A 20,191-nucleotide genomic window follows, 5' to 3' on the forward strand; every position below is an offset into this window, starting at 1 on the left:
GCTCCCCCTTGTCAGTCCTCATTGCCGCGCACGCATACCTGGCTGCGTACAACGGGCCCGCGCGTATCGTAGTATGCATACATTGCATTTCGCCATCGGCGCCTGTGAGAAGCAGAGAAAAGGGGTTAGAAGGAAGCGTACGGGTCGCCGTATCGGGCTGTCTTCCTTCTATGGCAGTACTCCGCTTGTTGCGACTGGAGGCTTTATGGACGGCACAGTCGCCGCGCATGTAGAGCGGAGGTCACCTAGACAAGTACTGACTGTTTGGCATCTTCAGTGTATTAAAATAAAACTTCAAAACGGACTAAGAGTATAGAAAAGCAATGCCATGGGTTTACACAGCCTCATCTCGGGGGTGGTGCAGATGTGATTCCATAAAAGAAAAAAAAAAAAAAACAATGGCGTTCCTTATACACTGGAACTGCCGAGGTCTCAAACAACAACGATATAAAAGACATTTTACATTCATTTTCTCCTGTAGTCCTTTGACTACAGGAAACTAACTTAGGACCACATCAAATCATTTTAAAAGGACACAGCGTCTTTCGCTGCGACCGAAAAGAAGCAAATAGGCTATCTGGAGGTGTCGATATTATAGTGCAGAATGAAGTTGCAACACGTGAGATTAGCCTCAAACCTGTTGCCGTCTCTATCATTAATTATAAAACAATAACTATATGCTCACTGTATCTCCAACCGCACCTAATTGTAACACTTCATGATCTGGAAGAGCTTTTAGAACAACTGCCAGAACCATATCTGGTTGTTGATCTTAATGCGCACTCCACTTTTTGAAGAAGCGATCAGACAAACACTAGAGGTCGTATATTAGAGGATTTTATATTATGCAATGATGTCTGCCTGCTAAATACAGGAAAGCTTACATACTGCTTCCCAAGCACAGGGAAAATGAGCGTTTTAGATTTATCATTTAGCTCCCCATCAATTTTTACTGATTTTAAATGGGACGTCCTTGACAATCCTCTAGGAAGTGATCATTTGCCTGTCATTATCAGCCTAACACCCTCACCCTCCATCACTCTAAACAAACCCAAGCGGTGGAAGCTGCACCTTGCGAACTGGGCTCTCTTCCAGTCTGAAGCCAGCCTGGAAAAAGTCTTTTCCGAAAAGCTTAGTGTTGACGAGTTAAATGAAAAATTTACGGCCTGCATCATTGACGCAGCACTTGTAGCTATACCGCAGTCTTCAGGAGTGGTACTGAAAAATTGCAAAGTCTGGTATTCTCAGGAGTGCAGAGAAGCAAAAAAGAAACAAAACAAAGCTTGGGGAACCTTTCACAGGTACCCTACAAACGAAAACCTAATAAAATTCAAGCAGGTGAAAGCTAGGGCACGGTATGTCCGCCGCAACGCTGTAAAGGCTTCTTGGCAAAAAATACATATTGTCAATAAATAGCTCAATCACATAAAAAAAAATGGGGGGGCTTGTTCACAAACTGGATGGTAACTTCTCCCCGTACACAGTCCCCTTTCTAACATCTCCTGGCACTCAAACAAACTTACAGGAACAAGCAGATATTCTAGGTGAGCATTTTTCTGCAATTTCAAGCTCTCTACACTACCCAAAATCTTTCATAATGTACAAAAACAAGGCCGAAAAACAAAAACTGCCAACAAGTGGAAGTACAATTGAAGCATATAACAAGTTAATAACACTACAAGAAATAAACACTGTTCTATCTGCCGGCAAGAAGACTGCACCTGGCCCAGATCAAATTCACTATCAGATGATCGTACATCTTTCTACACCAGCTTTAGAAGTACTTCTGAAATTTTTCAACGAAGTATGAGTATCTGGGAGTATTCCTGAGGCCTGGAAAAAAGCTATTATTGTGCCTTTCCTGAAACCAGGAAAGCCACCAACGGCCTCCAGCAGGTATTGACCCATAGCTCTCACAAGTTGCCTTGCAAAGTCTTTTGAAAGTGTTCTTAATAGCCTTTGTCCTTCATTCTCGAGAACTTCTAGACATTCACCAATGTGGGTTCAAAACAGCATGCTCTACCACGAACCATCTAGTCCGCCTTGAAAACACTGTTCGTGAAGCATTCATTCACAAACAGCACTGCCTTGCTGTCTTCTTCGATATGGAAAAGGCATATGATACTACATGGAGGTTTGGCATCTTCCATGACTTAGCAGATTTAGGCATACATGGTAGGATGTTAAACTGTTTGAAGGACTTCTTATCGAATCGCTCATTTCGTGTGCGCTTGGGCTCAGTCTTTTCAAAGAACTTTGTGCAGGAGAATGGCGTACCACAGGGATGCGTCTTTAGCACAACCCTCTTTATAGTAAAAATGAATTCCATAAGCACAGTTATCCCGAAATCCATAATGTATTCAGTTTATGTAGATGATCTACAGATTGCATACACATCCTCTAACGTATCTACATGTGAGAGACAAGTGCAGTTGATCATAAATAAACCAGCAGAATGGGCAGACACAAACGGATGTCAGTTTTCTCCTTAAAAAACAGTGGCTGTTTATTCTCCCTCAAACGAGGCTGACAGACAGATCCTACGCTACACCTGAACAAAACGAAATTACCGGTAAAAAACGAACACAAATTTCTAGGCGTAACTTTTGACAAAAAACTCGCCTTTCTTCCTCATATAAATGTCCTGAAGAAAAAAGCTTCCAAATCTTTAAACATACCAAAAGTTCTTTCACGTAAACACTGGGGTGCTGACAGGACATGTCTTAAACACATTTACAGATCTGTCGTACGCTCCTCCTTAGACTATGGCTGCATAGTGTATGGGTCAGCAAGAACATCATACTTAAAAAAATTAGACCCAATACATAACTCAGGACTTCGACTCTCCTGTGGAGCATACCGAACTTCTCCTATATCCAGTCTGCTTGTGGAAACAAATGAACCTCCTCTTGATATCAGAAGAACTTCACTTACATGTGCCTATATATTTAAAATCAGATCTCTGCCAAAGCATATCTGCTATTCACTAGTAACTAAATGCCCTTCTAGAACACTATTTACCAACAAACCCAATGCTGTGAGACCACTGCTCCTAAGATTTGAGCAAATGTGTCAAGAGGTTGAGCTACCGGATCGTTTACCTAGTATTGCCAAAAGACCTAACCCTCTGCCTCCTTGGTACCTGGTCCCTGCAGTCTGCGACCTCTCTCTCACACAGTTCCAAAAAACAATAACCCCACAAAGCACATCATACAAGAATTCCTTCAGCTGAAAGAAAAATACAGTAGCTTCACGGACTTTTACACGGATGGCTCGAAAACAAATCATTATGTTGGAAGCGCAGTTGTTCAAGGCGAATGGGAGGAAATAATAAGACTTCCACAGTGCGCTTCCATCTTTACTGCTGAATGTTATGCTGTCTCTGTTGCCATAGAGAAAATAATAAAAGAATACCTCAGGAGAAGCATTATTTACACAGATTCCTTAAGTATAGTCACAGCCCTTCACACAAGAAATGCAGTTATACCAATACTGGGAAACATCATACACAGCATAGAAACACTTACAGATGAAGGACGAAGCATAAAAATTTGCTGGGTCCCTAGTCATGTAGGAATCCAAGGTAATGAAAAAGCAGATATGTGCGCTGCCAAAGCTCGAGACAAGAAAATAAAAGAAGTGCAGATACCATCTCAAGACTGCATGAAACTGATACAAAGTAAACTGATGCAAAAATGGCAGTCCACTTGGAATACTGAAACAAATAACAAACTACACCTCATAAAGCCTGTAATAGAAGAGTGGAAATCAAGCACCCATCTTGAACGTTCCAAAGAAGTGGCTCTATGCCGTCTTCGCATAGGACACACACATTTAACACATAGCTTCATTTTAACAAAACAGGATAAGCCCCTGTGTGATTCATGCGGACACGAGCTAACAGTCACCCACATTTTAATCTCATGCAGACAACTTGAACAACTAAGAAAAAAACATTTTACGCAGTTTTACAAAGAACACATTCCTCTTCATCCAGCGTTGCTTTTAGGTGAAAATGCACTCATTGATTTGCCCTGTGTTTTCAGGTTTTTAATAGAAGCAAATGTTCTAAACAGAATGTAAGTTTAAATTACGTAAATGCAACACTCTTAACCTTGAAGTTGGCGCATGATAGCCTAAGTTGCTTATGCGCCACTAAACCCAACACAACACACAACGTAAATGTGCATAACCACTCACTACATAACCGGGTTAGAATAAGGGGAACATGTACACACAGAATCAAAGAAAACCAGGAGGGGTTGCAATGAGCATTCAATTCAATCTTTATTCAGCATTTTTACAGAAAAATGGAGGGAGCGAGGACAAAAAAAGATGCTCTGCGGCAAGCTTGACTCAGTTTGCAGTTGACTCGGCCTCAGTTCGCAAGCAAACATTTCAACAAGAAGATGTCTTCACTGGGCTGAAGAGAAGTCTTGTTGAAATGTTTGCTTCCGAACTAGGCTGTCCCTCAACCCTTGTTTGTTTTTCTTTGATACTAGATGACCAAGACTTCCATTTATCACTTTTTCACGCTGCTGCATACAAGGTTAAAGGCACATCATCTGGTAAGCATTAATTGCCGTGTGCCTCCTGCACTTGATATCAGATTTCTTGTTCTCTTTGCAGCAGAGCATTTCTAACGTTTACACCCAGCCGCACATGCTCTTGCATCCTCCTAAACGTCAAATAAGCCACTCAGTCTAGGCAACAAGTTAACTCGGGAAGGTGTCACAAACTTTTTTCAGTAAACTGCACGCTTGTGTTAACAAAACACTAATGCATCAATGTCTAAATAGTAGCGACGTACTAACTGTACCTGAATACGTGCTTGCGCTCAACATATAGCGTTCTCTTGAAAAGTATTGCTTTCTGCACCTTTCTCACTTTTCCAGTTTACACCTTCTGAAGCCAAGTAGGCAACAGCAACAAGTGTGGCATTGTTCGAGTTAAGTGGAACTATAAATGGGTATCAGGTAAAGAAAGAACATAAGATATAGCAGCCATGTAACATAAAGCATAAGTACGCATTATTAGCTGCTCTGCAGTGCAGCTTACATGAAAGGCAAAACTACTTACCACATACAGACAAGGTAATCAGCACAGCCTTTGCTTGGAAAATAGTGTTTCCACAGTCACTGAGGTCACACTTTATGCTCTCACTTGGGGTTGACACACGAGTATCACCTATCAATGTTTAATTTTTAGAGCAGTGTTTTCCTGCTACAACTTCAGCATTGCTGGGATCAGCTTGCCGTGAGCAGGAGCTGTGTTGTTTTCTCATGAGAACGCACAGTCAGACATTATACATGAATTATTTTTATTACAAACCAGTGAATGATACACTTGTTTTCTCCCTAACAGCTTTGCACTGTACTTCTGTGTCCTAATCTTTTAACAGCTATAACAAACACAACAAGTGGCCATGTCCTCATTTATAGAAGAATACAGGAAGAGGAAGGAATGGAGAAAGAAGTCATAGAGGAAGTTGCTTAGGCAGGTGCTGGAGGCATGCATCTGTTTGTGAGTGGAGACCTGCAGAATCCCTACTGCACAACAATAACATACATATTAACTGACAAAATATTACTGCACTTACCGAAGTATTGTTTTACAAATGAACACCAATCTCCATCAACAGTAGCCATGCAACACTCATGAAAATCCAAGCACAAATAAATCTCAAGAGAATGAAATACAGTGTAAGAATTTCGATCTAGCGAACCTTTGCTGGGCTTAACAAAACCAACAGCAAAAAGATTGAAGGAATTGAGCTAATTATCTGACGATATATGAAATGTGGAAGAGGTTGGCAATAAACTGATGGGCTTGTATAAAGACGCATGAAGCCTGCTCGTCACCATAAATCATTTTTAAGTTAAGAAACCAAGCTTAAATCCATCAGCTTCAAAGCGTGGGGTACATGAGGTACTAGAAAGTGTTTAACTGAAAATTGTCACTGTATGTCCTACAGATTTAAACCTTATGTGGAATGGGGCTTTAATGTACAAAATTACGAAGTATTTACAATCACAGATAAGCACAATACTGAGCTTTAGAGAGGCTAGTTTGGCAGTCTAACAGTTAGTGAACTATTTTACTGAAGATCCCATGCCCGAATAAATATTTTTACTTCCTCCCAGTGTCGACTAAGAATGCCCGACAGCTTTTGTAAAGGAACTGTGATGATTTGTGCTTAGTACACTTTTACAAACGCGTCTTTAGGTGCCTAGAATGCAGCACCGTCATAGAATATATTCACACAAGATACAATAATCATCACTGCAAAGGACAAAGCTGACTTTTTTAGATGGTGTTCAGGCGAGTTGTCACCTACCTACCATTCAAGTGCTCCATAATTGAATTTAATTCACCAGTTCATGGGCACACCACCCAGAGATAGGAAACTGGAGTAACCTGATGCCAATCTTGTGTATTTCAACTCAGTGTTCTTATCTGTAGACATTTTTGCATGAAAATCATACAAAATTTTCTTTTGATGTTCAAGCAATCCTGGCTAGATTACAGATAGGTTTACTTTTAAGATTCGAGTAAGCAATGGATGTCTGATGAGAACTTTGCATGAATTGTGTTTGCACAGACTGCAGATGCATAGTTTGTAAAATAGATAAAGCATCAAAGTTTATTTCTTAGTCATGCAATACAGCACCATGCTACCTTCAAGCTCTAAACTTCTATAAGGTAAAGAGCACCCTTTTCCTCAAATGATAAGATGTTCTAGTCTTTCAGTTCAGTTCAGTTCAGTTCAGTCGTGTCCGACTCTTCGTGACCCTATGGACCATGTCACGCCACGCTTTCCGGTCTCTCACTATCTTCCTAACATCACAAAACTTCATCTGCAGTGCCTCGAAGATGCCATCTAACCATCGCGTTCGCTGCCTACCCCTTCTCCGGCGACCCTCAACCTTTCCCAACATCAAATCTTTCTCCAGCGACTCCTCTCTTCTCATCAGATGACCAAAGTAGCTGAGCTTTAACTTTAGAATTTGACCCTCCAATGAGCAGTCAGGGTTTATGGTTGACAATATTGACTGATTTGATCTTCTGGCAGTTCAAGGAACTCTCAAGAGTCTTCGCCAGCACCACAATTCAAACGCGTCAAACCTTCGGCGGTCAGCCTTTTTCACAGTCCAACTCTCGCATCCATACATCACAACTGGAGAGACCATAGCACGAGTTATACGGATCTTGGTTGGCAGACTAATGTCTCTGCTCTTTACTAGGCGGTCAAGGCTAACCATTGCTCTTTCCCAGAAGCAGGCGTCTCCTAATTTCATGGCTGCAGTCTCCTTCCGAGGTAATCTTGGAGCCCAAGAAGAGAAAATCTGTCACAGCTTCCACTTCTTGTCCATTGATGCTCCAGGACTTGATAGGGCGAGACGCCATGATCTTTGTCTTTTTAATGTTCAGTTTAAGCCCAAACTTCTCACTCTCTTCTTGTTCTAGTCTTTAGGGGTGTTATTTGGATACACTAGGAGGCTGAGAAGCAAGCCTTGTTGTCTGGTAAAGATGGTATGTGCAATAATTGCAGTGAAGCAATCCTTTTGATATCTGAACACTGAAGAGAATGTTCAGTGTCATAGACTCGACTGTTTTCCTGTCGCCCTCTGTGCCGCACGTTCCACACACACGCATCCGCCGGCCCTCTCGCAGCTTTCTGCAGAAGCTCTTTAGCCTTGGAGGCTTCAGCGAAGTAAGTTGATGTGGACGGCAGGCCTTTTCAGCTGCATTGTTAAACACAATCAGAAGAATGAAAAATACTAGCAGTAAATAAAAGAGCACTTTGGCACAAAATGATGCAATTCTTTAATCAAAGATATGTAACATCTTAAGAAACGTGTTTAAAACAACACAATAAGAATAACAATCATATGCTGTTCTACAGTCTAGTAAAAAAAAGGTCTACGACCCTAAAGAAAGGGCAAGTGGCTCTTCTTGTACCATGCTCGAGTTATTAGCCCCGAAAATATGCAGAAGCATATTCTTCCTCAAACAGAATTTCTTTATCTCCTGAAATATCTTCCTAGTGGTACTTTGCAGTCTATAGAGAACAGGATATATATCATGTAACCAGAAAAGTTTTAAACTCAGCAGCTGGTGCCAAAAAAAAAAATGAAAAATAAAGAACTCTCTTGCCACCCATCCTACAACAGCGATGCCATGCTCCCTTGAAACCTGGCCAGTTAAAAAGTAATGGGTGAGATACCATTTACTTTCCTGTCTGCCTTTTTATCAATTTTCTTAGCGCCTTTTTTTCTTCTCTTTAACCCTTTAACTGAGTTGGAGGCACTTCGTCGAAAGGTAGACACAAGCCAGACGGGCGAGCAGCGTGTGAATACGAAACAATACGTTATTTATACTAACAAGCTTCACGGTCACAGACTGCCTGCGGGAACGAAAATTCCCGAGGACCTCGCTAGAGAACGAGTTTAACATAGATACAAACGCGAAAGAGGCGACGCAGAGCGCAGGCTTTTCGAAGGCATCACTAATCACTCGCACTCTCGAAGAAAGCAAATGCATACTTGCACGGCACAGACAGTCGGCGTACAGAAATTGACACCGAGCAATGCAAGCGACACCATCAATCATGAAAGAATTGTTTTACTAGTTCTGTGAAATGCGCTGTTAATTTAAACGCACTATCGCGCACAAGGCAAATCTAATCAAAAAAGCACATTTTTTTTTTAAATATTCGTGATCACCCTTCTCGCCACGAATAGCTTCATATTATCCTCGGAAACGAAAAAAAAAAAAAAAAAAAACAATCTGTAGACTGAAAAAAAAAAAAAAGTTTTAAAGCTGAGCGTTATCAAAACAGCGGCAACAAGCGCGACGGGACGACCGGAGGCTAGCACGATGAGCGCGGCGCCTTTCCATTCACGCTGAATAATGGCGAAATAGTTAAAGTCCTTACCTGTAGCAATATGTACACACACTGCAGTGCCAACGTGCTTCCGTCTCTAAGAAGCATCGGCGACAAACGTCGCTTTTCTCCACGGTAGATTTCGTAAATACGTTCGTCAGCTGATCACGATTTTTTGAGGATCTTCAGCGACGCCGGCGCCTGAACTTCGGTCTGATAGTCCCTGGTACACTTGAATCATGTCAGAATGAAGCGTGAACCGTGACAAACGCGACTTTTCACAAAACACTACAAATTTCGTCACAAATAAGGAACAGCAATACATTTTCAATAGACGAGTTACGCGGGACTACACTGTAGCGGGACCCCGCATGTTTCCGCCATCTTGCCCAGTGTGGCCAGTGGGTTGATGATGATGATGATATATCGGTCGTGCCCTTTGCAACGGGTGGACGTCGGGCTAACCGAGTCCGACCAAAATGAAAAATTAAAGTATAACCCCAAGAAAACAGTGCGCCCCCTGTCGTTCATTAGAGCTTGAATGGAGCCTTCGGCTAGCAGGCGACACTCCGACGCTCTTACAATGCTGCAGTGTCTCGGCTCGCCGGTGTTCTACCAGTTCTACTACTACTATTAATAAGGCCCCAATATAGTTCGACGTTACGCGCGCGCGCGCGTCGGCCTCCGCGACGTTACGTTGGTTACGTTGGCAAAAAAACCGATGTCAACGACGCGGCGTGACGGACGTAGCAAGCGCGAGGCGGCGCGGCCCAAGCCAACACCACCTTGCCCAAGCCCAACGTCGCCGACGCCGACGCGCAAATAGTATTTCTCCTATTTCTTGCCGACCGCGCCCCCGCGCCGGCCACGCATTCCTCATGCACAGTGAAGATGGCGGCATGCTATGCAGAACTAGAACACTGCAGCAGAGAGTGGCCGCGCGCGCGTTACTCATGCGGAAAGACAGAAGGCATTCAAGCGCATTCGCGAAATCGATTAAATTTTACGGGAACTGCGGCCGACCGAGAAAGTGATCCTCATGACTGTGTAACCTCTAAATCTTCTGCAATCATACGCACACTTAAATGATCCGTAGCCGTATGTAGCCGTCGTCGACGCGGGCTAAGGCCATTGCTGGGCTAGACGTCTCCACGGCCGGCTGTAAATGTTTTGTGCCGTTTGAACGTTCGCAGTAAGCACATCGCATCGTTGCCTTAATCACGACAGTAAGTGCCTCGGTAGGCGACTCCCCTAGTTACAATCAACTATACCTCAGTTCCTCCCAGGAGCCCTGTCGTCTGCTCGAAAATGTTTTAAATCCCTGCCCCTAAATATTCAAGACCCTGTAGTACGCCGAAAACATTACAGCGCGTACCAGCGCTCGAGGGTGTCTTGTGCGCATGCGCGTTGCGGCACCCCGCCAGACTGTAGAGGCGACGCTGGCAACGCGACGCGCTCGTCGTAGCCGGCTTAACGTGATCGCGTCACCGGCTCTGCCAGTCACGCCGGAAACGTTGGACTGTATCGGACGCTTTATTGGTGTTGTGTCGGAGATTGTGGCTGCCCGCAGCTTCATGATGTGCAGTGCGAAATCTTCTTTGCTATGTAATGATCAGCCTGTCATAAAAGAAATGCGGCATAGGCCGGTTCTCTACGACCAGCTGTGGAAATCGCGCCAAGTGCAAAACGATGCATGGCTGGGAATTGCCAGCGCGCTGAGTGAAAGCAGTAAGTGCTTTTCAATTTTTTTCTTAACGTACGGACAAACTAGCAACAATAAAATGCCTCCCTTCGTTTAGGAAAGTGAGGGCATAGCTATGCAAAATGCGATAAATACGACACTTATGGCGGATGCGACTGTAGTCTGAACACGGCTTAGCTCTTCTGAGAACGACACAACGGCTGCGGGGCACGTTTTGCGGGCACGACCTTGCCGACATAGCCTGGTAAATCCTGCCAGTGCTCCGACATCCTTCGTTGCTAACTGCTCCGGCTACTGCGTCCGCATTGTCATCGCGCCATCAGTCGCTTAATAATAATAATAATAACAATACTCTTTATTCAGTATAGTGAATACAGCATACACAAACGGAAGCGCCGAAGCCACAAGTGGGCTTGTGCGGCGACAACCGGCAGCCGCGGAAATGTACGCGCTACATTCGTATTCCATCAGAGGCAAACAAAAAAAAAAAAAATAATAGAAACTTCCGTAGAGGTAGGCCGGCAGGAGCTGGAAACGCTGCGTCCCGTATGGACTCGCCGCTCGCTGTCAGTGTGCGTTCACGACGCTTTATTTGGGGCCTCCTAGCGCGTCGTTCTGCTCGCTGTGCGCAAGCCACGTTGGGGCGTCCACTCTGGCATGACCCGGATTTCGTGGCGGCGACGCCACTGAGGACAGTGGCCGCGCGCGCGCGTCTACGGCTCTGTCGTTTGCGCAAAGGCGATGGAAGCTTGCATGTGCGATATTCGAGCGTCTTTCGATAGCTATTGCTCCCCTTTGGTCTTTGCTCGAGCGGATCCGAAGGTAGCGCCTCTACGTTGCTCCGCGTTTGTGCTCAAAGGGTTGATTAATCATGCTCAGGAGTCGGTCACTGATTGTATGTAATAGCTGACATTTAAGCTCCCCCCCCCCCCCCACACACACACACACACACTTTTTTTTTTTTTAATATTCTTGAAGTGTTACTGCTTTGCTTATGCCAATCGACGGGGGGTACCTGAGTAAAAAAATGAGCCTGCTTCTATGTCTCAAGTATATAGCTTCCTATTTTTGGACAGACATGAGAGCATTGTCCGCAGCCAGCAGTTCTCCTAAAGTATGCGTGGGAGTCGCGAAAACTGCACGGGATGCCCGCGACGCCAAGGGCCAGCGGCGGGCCACGCGGTTCACCCTGTGGCCTCCGCTCGCTCTTGGCCCGCTGGCCCAGTTGACGGACGCCCTTTGTGCGCCGGTCGGAAAAGGCGCCGCTGCTCTTTTTCCGGGCTGCCCGCGATGGCCGCCGCACTTATGTTCGTGTTTCAGTGGCCGTGCGAAACAACCCCCGGCACTCAGTTTTTTTTTTTTTTTTTTTTTTTTTTTTTTTTTTTTTTTTTTTCTTCCCGCTCAGATGGAGCTGGTAGTTGCGCGGGTTCACGCGCACTTGACTCTCGGGAAAGAACGAGTGGCATTCTGCGGCGCCAGCATTGTGTGCGCCCATCGCACTGCATGGTGTTCGGCACATCGCCGCTGCTGGCCGGCAATTTTTACTCGCAGCTTTCGTTGTGCTCTGTTGCCTTCCCTTCCTCAGTCCATCCGAGATGTTTTTCTACTTTTTAATCGCTGCGCGGGTGCGTCTGCGATGCTATGCGTGCTCCTCTGCATCCGAGTGACCTTTTTCCGGAGACGAGCCTCGTCCCGGTCTCGCGTCTGTTCTTTGTTTATTGTTATTTGCGTTCTCTGGCGTCGTCAGCTGTGGTAATGACCGCGCCCGCCGTTTTTGCGAGCCGCTTCGTTCAGGACATTCTCGTAACGCCCCAAGCCTTTATATTGGGGGCTGAATTCTGTTTCACTCGAGTTGACACTTCGGGTGTGTCCGGATGATCACCAAGCTGCATTCATTACTACCCGCATTTAAGGATTTCGCTGCTAATGTAGAGTTCTTTCTAGCAGAGCTCGAAAAAAAAAAAAAAAGAATGAGGGGAAAAAAATTTTCACCAGTGCGTTTCTGACCCGGTCGAGGCAGAGAGCAGCTATATTCTTATCTTTTTGCCGCTTTTTAAAAATCCTAATTGAAATCAAAATGTACATTTACACAAGAACGGTTAGCCAGATTTAACTGATGCAAAATGGCTCAAATTATTTCATCGTTAACCTGTTAAGATTCAATGCACAGTAGTCGGCCATGAGCCATATCCACAAGTTTCATAATTTCAATGCACCTTGTATTGGGCCCGTTTGACTGGCCATGGATCCGTGTGACGCACCGCCATCCTGCTTCTTCGTACTCTGCAAGCCCAAGGCCGAGTGCTGCATTTCTAGATTACTTTTTTCTGTGCCGGAGTAGCAGGGTTCGAACCCGACCGCCGACGGCTGCGTTTCGATGGAGGCGAAACGGAGCGTCGTCCGTGCCTGCAGCATTCATATGAGGATGCTGCTGCGAAAAAAAAAAAAAGTATGTCGATGGGGTGATTAGTTAATTAATTAGAACCATAAGTAAAATCAAACATACATCGACATAACCGACAAGCGTCAGCCCGTGACGTCAGCGGAGATGCGGTGGCGCTGGCGACAGCAGTGACTTTCGTGGTGTAGGCAAAAGCGCGGGCCGTCTGCATTGGATGCGTGGCGATTGCTGTGTTTTCGGGCATAATTCCCAATATTTCTACGAGCTGTGGTGCGGTTGATTGCGCCACGAGGCACAAAAAGCAAAATGGCACTTGTTTTAACATGTTTCTTGCGGTAGAATAAAGATGAGAGCGAAGGGCAGCGGCATTGAGCGCGACAAGTAGACTCTTCGGTGACGGATTGCCTTCGCGGCTAACATATATATGCGTTGCAGTTCTTCACCGAAACTAGATCAGTTCGTTTGCAACCCTTAATTATCATGATTGCTTTTCGGCGGCACGACGAATAGCGCAAAAACAAACGCCTGCAGCTCGTGCCCGTTTTGATATGCTATTAAGTTGTAAGAAGTTCAGACGCGATATATTCCGTGTGCGTATGATACCGCAGGGAAGCTACACTGTGAGTTCTATTCACTTGCAGTGCTGCCCGTGCATATGTTCACACAGAAAGGACACAAACGCTGCTGTGAAGGTAATTGCAATTACTTTGAGCGCGGTCACTCCAGTACGATATTGCTGGCTATAACAGGCCCGGACCTGTAAAGTATAGCTTTTTTCTGTTTGTACTTTCACGAGTTTCAACCAGTCTCTTAATTCATCACCGGTTCTATAGTAAACATTGTTATGATCCGGCAGTCCCGCAGCATTATTTCTATTTTCTAAATTTTATTTTTGGAGGTCATTATAAGATCCTGACGAACGAATTAAATATCCACGTACAATCTAGCTCTGATAGAGCAGGATATTTAAGTATATATGGTACATGGAGTTCAATGTCCCAAAGAGGAATCGACTATGAGGGGTGCAAAATAAGCAGAATAAGATGATGCGCATTTGAATAAAAAATTTCCATGCATATTAAAAAAAGCTCAGCAGATCACGCAAATTTCGCTGCAAGCGATCGTGGAAAACGTTTCATCTGCACTCATGCGTCTCTCCTATAGAGCAAAGAGAACAAAATGAGAGCTTTCGTACTGGCATTCATGTACATATTAACCTGTGAATGACCTTGCTACATCTGTAAGATGAGATAGACGTCAACGTCTTTTTTATCGGGCAGGCGAAAACAAGTTGGCAGTGCACTTTGCCAACATGTTAAAAAGATCTAAAAGATTGAGTTCTTCTTTTTAGATACGAAATTCTATGACTTAATTGCCGGTAAAGTGAGCTAGAAATGTGATTTCTAGTTTACTATATATAGTTGCCAATAATACTGTTCTTTAGAGTGAGTGCTTGAAGCAACAGAAGGCAGTAAATAGATTCGTCATATGAAAAACACACTTCCAGTCATTCATATTGTCGTCCTCCTTGCATGCGCTAGGAATAGGCCTGGGAGTTGAACAGGGTTGACTATTAGTCTTATACATTGCGCTTTCTCGTTTTTGTTTAACTTAATCACTCACGGCCGTCGCCTACGTACCGCAGCCGCGCGCTGTTGAGGCCACGGAGAAGGAAGCCAATGCAGCGCTCTTCGCCAAGTAATTCTAGCTGTAATCGGCTGATAATGTGCGGAAATACTCTCCAGGCATAAACCAAGCTATTTCTACGTATAAGCGAAGCTTACGCTTCAATATATTCGCACGCGCGAACTGGTTTCGAAGGCAGCGTCGCTTTGCGCAGTGTATGCACGCCGCGCTTTTGCCTACACCCCATGTCGCTGCCGATCGCAGCGCCACCTTTGTTTACAAACAGGACGTTTGTCATACATCAAGTGCAACACTGCCAATGCTACAGCTCTTGTTTGCGCTCTCCGCATCCGCGATGAAAAATAGTGCCTACTCTCGACGAGAGCAAATAATAGTTATTTTGTCTGCAAGCTTATTACGTCTTACATTTGCCATCAACTTCATAAAGAGCACCTTTTTTAAGGAGAAATGATCGGATTCGGTGAATTTGTATGTTTTTATGTCGTTTGCGTTCGTGTCGCGTTTTCGCTGCCCCGCAACCTTTCCAGCTGTGCCACTAGATGGCGCTGACTGTGCCCTCTGCGCTGCGCATTTCAATTTGAGAAAATGGTTCTTCGGTGCGCATTTTTTCTATAAGATCCGCACTGCGAAGATGTCTAAGCACGTGAAGCAAGTTATTGCAAACTTGTATGCTTGTGTAGTCCGTTTCCGCAAGAACCACTCTACCACAAAACGAGCGTGTAGTGATACGCCTCCATTTTTTTTTTCTTGCGGACTACTTGCGTAGCTTTCGCTGCGTTGCACCTGATGTATGAAACGGAGTATAACCAGTATAACAGCACGCCAACCGGGAGTGCATGTGTTTCTGACTTATTAATTGGAGGAAAGGAAAGGCGCAGTATCTGCCACTCTTTCTTTGGACAGCTGACCCGCGAGAAAGTGGGAGTGAAAGCGGAAAGAGAGAAAAGGGTGCCGTAGTGGAGGGCTGCGGAGTAGTTTCGACCACCTGGGAATCTTTAACTGACGTCGCACAGCACATGACGCCTCTTCGTTTCGCCTCCTTCGAAAAGCAGCCAAGCTATACAAGGGGCGCGCGGTGTACCGTGTGCAGCAGCAACGCTCAGGATTTCGCATTTCTTCGGTGCAGTGCACTCGGAATTCAAGCGGGCATGCGCGTGTGGACACTTGCTGAGCACGAGCCACGGCCGGTCTCGAGGGGGATCGCGCGCGGTCGCTTCTCAATGCGCTCGCTCATGCCTCAAAGCGCGAGCTCTCCCTCGAGACCAGTGGTGTTAAAGGGTTGGTGGAAAAAGAAGATTATTCGTGCTCTGGCTGGGCAAACCTATCGCCTGGTTCTGGGTAGAGAAAGGACGGCAGACCCTTGAAGCGCGTGGCCGGGGCAGTGGTCTGTCTGGGGTTCACTGAAGACATTCAGCGACAGCGCGGCGGTGGCGAACCGGAGAGCGTGAACGAAAAAGGCGAGTTCATGAAATAGCGATCACCGCGGCCATTGGAGGTTAGTCCTCGCACTCAGCATGCCGAAACGCAAGAAGCGGCTGGAGCTGGAGTCCAGCAGCTGGGAGAGTGACTGTACTGACGAAATGGACTTGTTGATGGGACTGCTAGCTAAAAAGGGGAAGATCGAATCGGGGACCTCGGCGCAGCAGGCCCAGGAGAGCGGTAGGCCTAGCTGCTCCACTCAGAGCTGCGACCACTGGACTGCTCGTGGCAAAGGCGGCGCCGAGTCGCACAAAGGGAGGCTGTCGAAGAAAGCTGCCCGCGCTCCGAGGATCGGAGGCGAAAATGAGAACAGCGCCGCGTCATCCTGTGAGCTTGAGGGCGGCCTCGAGGGCGGCAAAGTCTCTGACCACGGCGCTGGTCTCTTAGCGCCTGCTAGGGCCTGCAGCAGCAGCAGGAGCAGCAGCAGCAGCAGCAGCAGCAGCAGCAGCAGCAGCAGCAGCTCCCTTTCCAGCGACGAGGCAGGCCAGGTGTGCCGGGTGCAGAGGACTGAAGAACACAAGCCGGCTTACCACCCTGGGAAGAGGGGAAGGCCGCCAAAGTCATGTTTTGGGATGAAAAATGAGGTGAGGCTTGTCAAGCAGCATGGACGAAAGTGGCCTATTAAAAAAGACAGCAGTTCGATGACCAGCACAAGTGGAGAAGGCCCACTGACCAGCTCCGGGTGCAAGGAGGGTCAACGCAAGGCCTTGGAGGCCTTGGAGAACAAGAGGAAATTCTACAAGAAGGCACAGGCAATTAGGTACAACAAAGTTGGATACCAGAATAAAAAAGAAGACGGGAAGCAAAACATTTTTCAGCATAACATGATAACGTCAAAGAGGCTTCGGGTGAGTGATGTCTACTCAGATGACGAAGACTGTTCGTCCAACAGTGGCAGTGGGCAAGGTGGCCAGCCTGTTGACGACTCCTCGGATGAGTGTTCACCTTCTTTGTCCTCGGATGAGCGTTCATCTTCTTTGTCCTCATCAGAGAGTGCAGCCGAGGTACAGATGTCAGCAGTTCAAGAGATTGGAAAAATGCAGTTGAGCCGTCAGCAGCTCAAACTGTGGATCCACGAGCCATTTTTTGCCCAAACAGTAATCGGATGTTTTGTGCGCGTCCGCATTGGCTCCAGGAAAGGCCGCAGTGTATACATACTTATGCAGGTTACAGGAGTGGTTGAAACGACAAAGGTGCATTCTTTGGGACCCATTTGTATGAATAAGGGCCTGCTTCTAAAGCACGGAATGCAGGAAAAGGTCCGACGTTTGTCGGCTATCTCCAACCAGAGATTCACAAAGCATGAATTCGAGAAATGGTGGAGGATGACGGTCTCAAGGGGCATCCCATTTCCCATGCCCGAAGAAGTGAAAAGGAAGGCCACAGACATCGAGGAAGCTATGAAGCACAAGCACGAGAAGTCTGGAAGGGAGAAGGTTGCCATTGAGGTGCAGCGCCATCTGCACAACCTGCACAACTATGCTGCGCAGAAGCCTGAGCCCGTGAAGCAGAAAGAAATGGCAGAGCCTGGCAAGAGACATCGGAGAAAAGTGTAGTGGAAAACACAAGACCTGAGCCAGCATCAGGTGCGTCTGCACCGGAAGACCATTACCGCGTGAAACTGCCAGTCATAATTTGTGTGTCAATAAATCGCTGCTGGTGTGTACTCATTCTTTCTCGGTGGCAATTTCTTAGGCCTGAAATAATTTTCTTGCATCATTTTGCCTCACAACCAACACAATTTACAGTGATTACAGCTGGAAATAATTAGAATCTGCTAAAACGAGACTTTTTGGGCAGCCTATACCAAGCAGTCATCCAAACTTGTGCCCCGCAGGGGGCATTGGCTAAAGTAGATGTTTGCGTGTGCTGTGCAGCACCATGGACCTCGAGCACTCACGCTTAGTCGTGCGTGGCATCGACGTGTCTGGGGAAAAGGGGATCCTGGTGGTTGAGCTGATGCAGAGAGTTTGGACCATTAAACTTCTTGACGGAGGCAACACATTACTTTGGTCCATGCTTCCCATAGACTGCACCTCTGGCTTGACCCACCTAGGGGAAAATGGCAGTTGCCTTTTCCTATCTTTCACTTTCTTGCCACCTTCCCTACAGCTCTTCTGTTTTCTACTTTCTTGGTTTTTTGGTATTTTTCATAGCAGCTAGGGCGAACTTTGTGTGACTAACAGCCTTGTTTACGCCACATTTAGACTGTCTTCCATGTTCCTGTCCTGCCCCTTATTGGACTCTATGGTTGGTTGCTGCCACCCTGGTTGAAAAACATACATTTTTATGGCGTCTCTCATAGCCTAAGCTGCTTTGGGACAATAAACTCTAAAAAATAAAACAAATTTTATGGCTGCTTCTAAACTTTCAACTGATTGCCTCACTGCGAAGCGGGGCACACCGAGTTCTCTGCTCAGTTCTGAAGCGGAAGCTTCACAACGCCAGCCAGCTTGAGCCTTCAGTGTCAGCGTCTGGAAGGGAGAAGGTTGCCATTGAGGTGCAGCGCCATCTGCACAACCTGCACAACTATGCTGCGCAGAAGCCTGAGCCCGTGAAGCAGAAAGAAATGGCAGAGCCTGGCAAGAGACATCGGAGAAAAGTGTAGTGGAAAACACAAGACCTGAGCCAGCATCAGGTGCGTCTGCACCGGAAGACCATTACCGCGTGAAACTGCCAGTCATAATTTGTGTGTCAATAAATCGCTGCTGGTGTACTCATTCTTTCTCGGTGGCAATTTCTTAGGCCTGAAATAATTTTCTTGCATCATTTTGCCTCACAACCAACACAATTTACAGTGATTACAGCTGGAAATAATTAGAATCTGCTAAAACGAGACTTTTTGGGCAGCCTATACCAAGCAGTCATCCAAACTTGTGCCCCGCAGGGGGCATTGGCTAAAGTAGATGTTTGCGTGTGCTGTGCAGCACCATGGACCTCGAGCACTCACGCTTAGTCGTGCGTGGCATCGACGTGTCTGGGGAAAAGGGGATCCTGGTGGTTGGGCTGATGCAGAGAGTTTGGACCATTAAACTTCTTGACGGAGGCAACACATTACTTTGGTCCATGCTTCCCATAGACTGCACCTCTGGCTTGACCCACCTAGGGGAAAATGGCAGTTGCCTTTTCCTATCTTTCACTTTCTTGCCACCTTCCCTACAACTCTTCTGTTTTCTACTTTCTTGGTTTTTTGGTATTTTTCATAGCAGCTAGGGCGAACTTTGTGTGACTAACAGCCTTGTTTACGCCACATTTAGACTGTCTTCCATGTTCCTGTCCTGCCCCTTATTGGACTCTATGGTTGGTTGCTGCCACCCTGGCCGAAAAACATACATTTTTATGGCGTCTCTCATAGCCTAAGCTGCTTTGGGACAATAAACTCTAAAAAATAAAACAAATTTTATGGCTGCTTCTAAACTTTCAACTGATTGCCTCACTGCGAAGCGGGGCACACCGAGTTCTCTGCTCAGTTCTGAAGCGGAAGCTTCACAACGCCAGCCAGCTTGAGCCTTCAGTGTCAGCGTAAGTTTGCCCTTGAGCAACTTGAAGGTCAAGTCTTAGAGCATGGCACGGGCAGGTGGTAGCTGGCAGCCGACATGGCCAAGCACTAACTGGCCATACAGTTACTTGAAATTATGTTTGGCAGGAGCTGCCAACTTGGGTCACTCCTTTCATATGGGAGGGTGGTATCGGAATCAGTCTGTGAGAGCCTTTTGCATTCATATTACCCCTAGGACACGTAGGCACATCCACACGACTTGGTTAAAGCGGGACTTTATATGTGGTCTGGTAGCTTATGCTCTTGCATCATATGTTTAAAGGCTGAGCTTAGGTGTCCCCAATAATATAGCATAGGGCGTGTTAGGGGAATAATGTAGCAGGCAAAAGGAGCTTCTACTTCCATCCAGGTTTAACCAGAACTAAACCACAGCTAATTTTTTTTGTGAAGACTGCAAACAACTTTCCCAGATGTCATGTGATTCATGGTGAACACACTGAAGAAACTGCAAGACATGTCTCCCCATTCATTGTTTCAGAGACTCTAACCGATGCCATAGGGCAAGGATATAAGACA

At 46.0% G+C, this 20,191-nt stretch overlaps 1 protein-coding gene across 4 annotated transcripts in view; it reads left to right on the plus strand.

Moving 5' to 3' along the window:
- The window catches only part of LOC146204954 (ecotropic viral integration site 5 ortholog-like), a 235,032-nt gene that overhangs the window by 120,634 nt on the left and 94,207 nt on the right, over nt 1-20,191 (plus strand). The gene's annotated exons all lie outside the window — the stretch shown is intronic.

The sequence above is a fragment of the Amblyomma maculatum genome, chromosome 1 (genome assembly GCF_055883805.1).
Source record: "Amblyomma maculatum isolate TAMU_Amacu chromosome 1, ASM5588380v1, whole genome shotgun sequence".
NCBI classification, from domain to species: Eukaryota; Metazoa; Arthropoda; class Arachnida; order Ixodida; family Ixodidae; genus Amblyomma; species Amblyomma maculatum.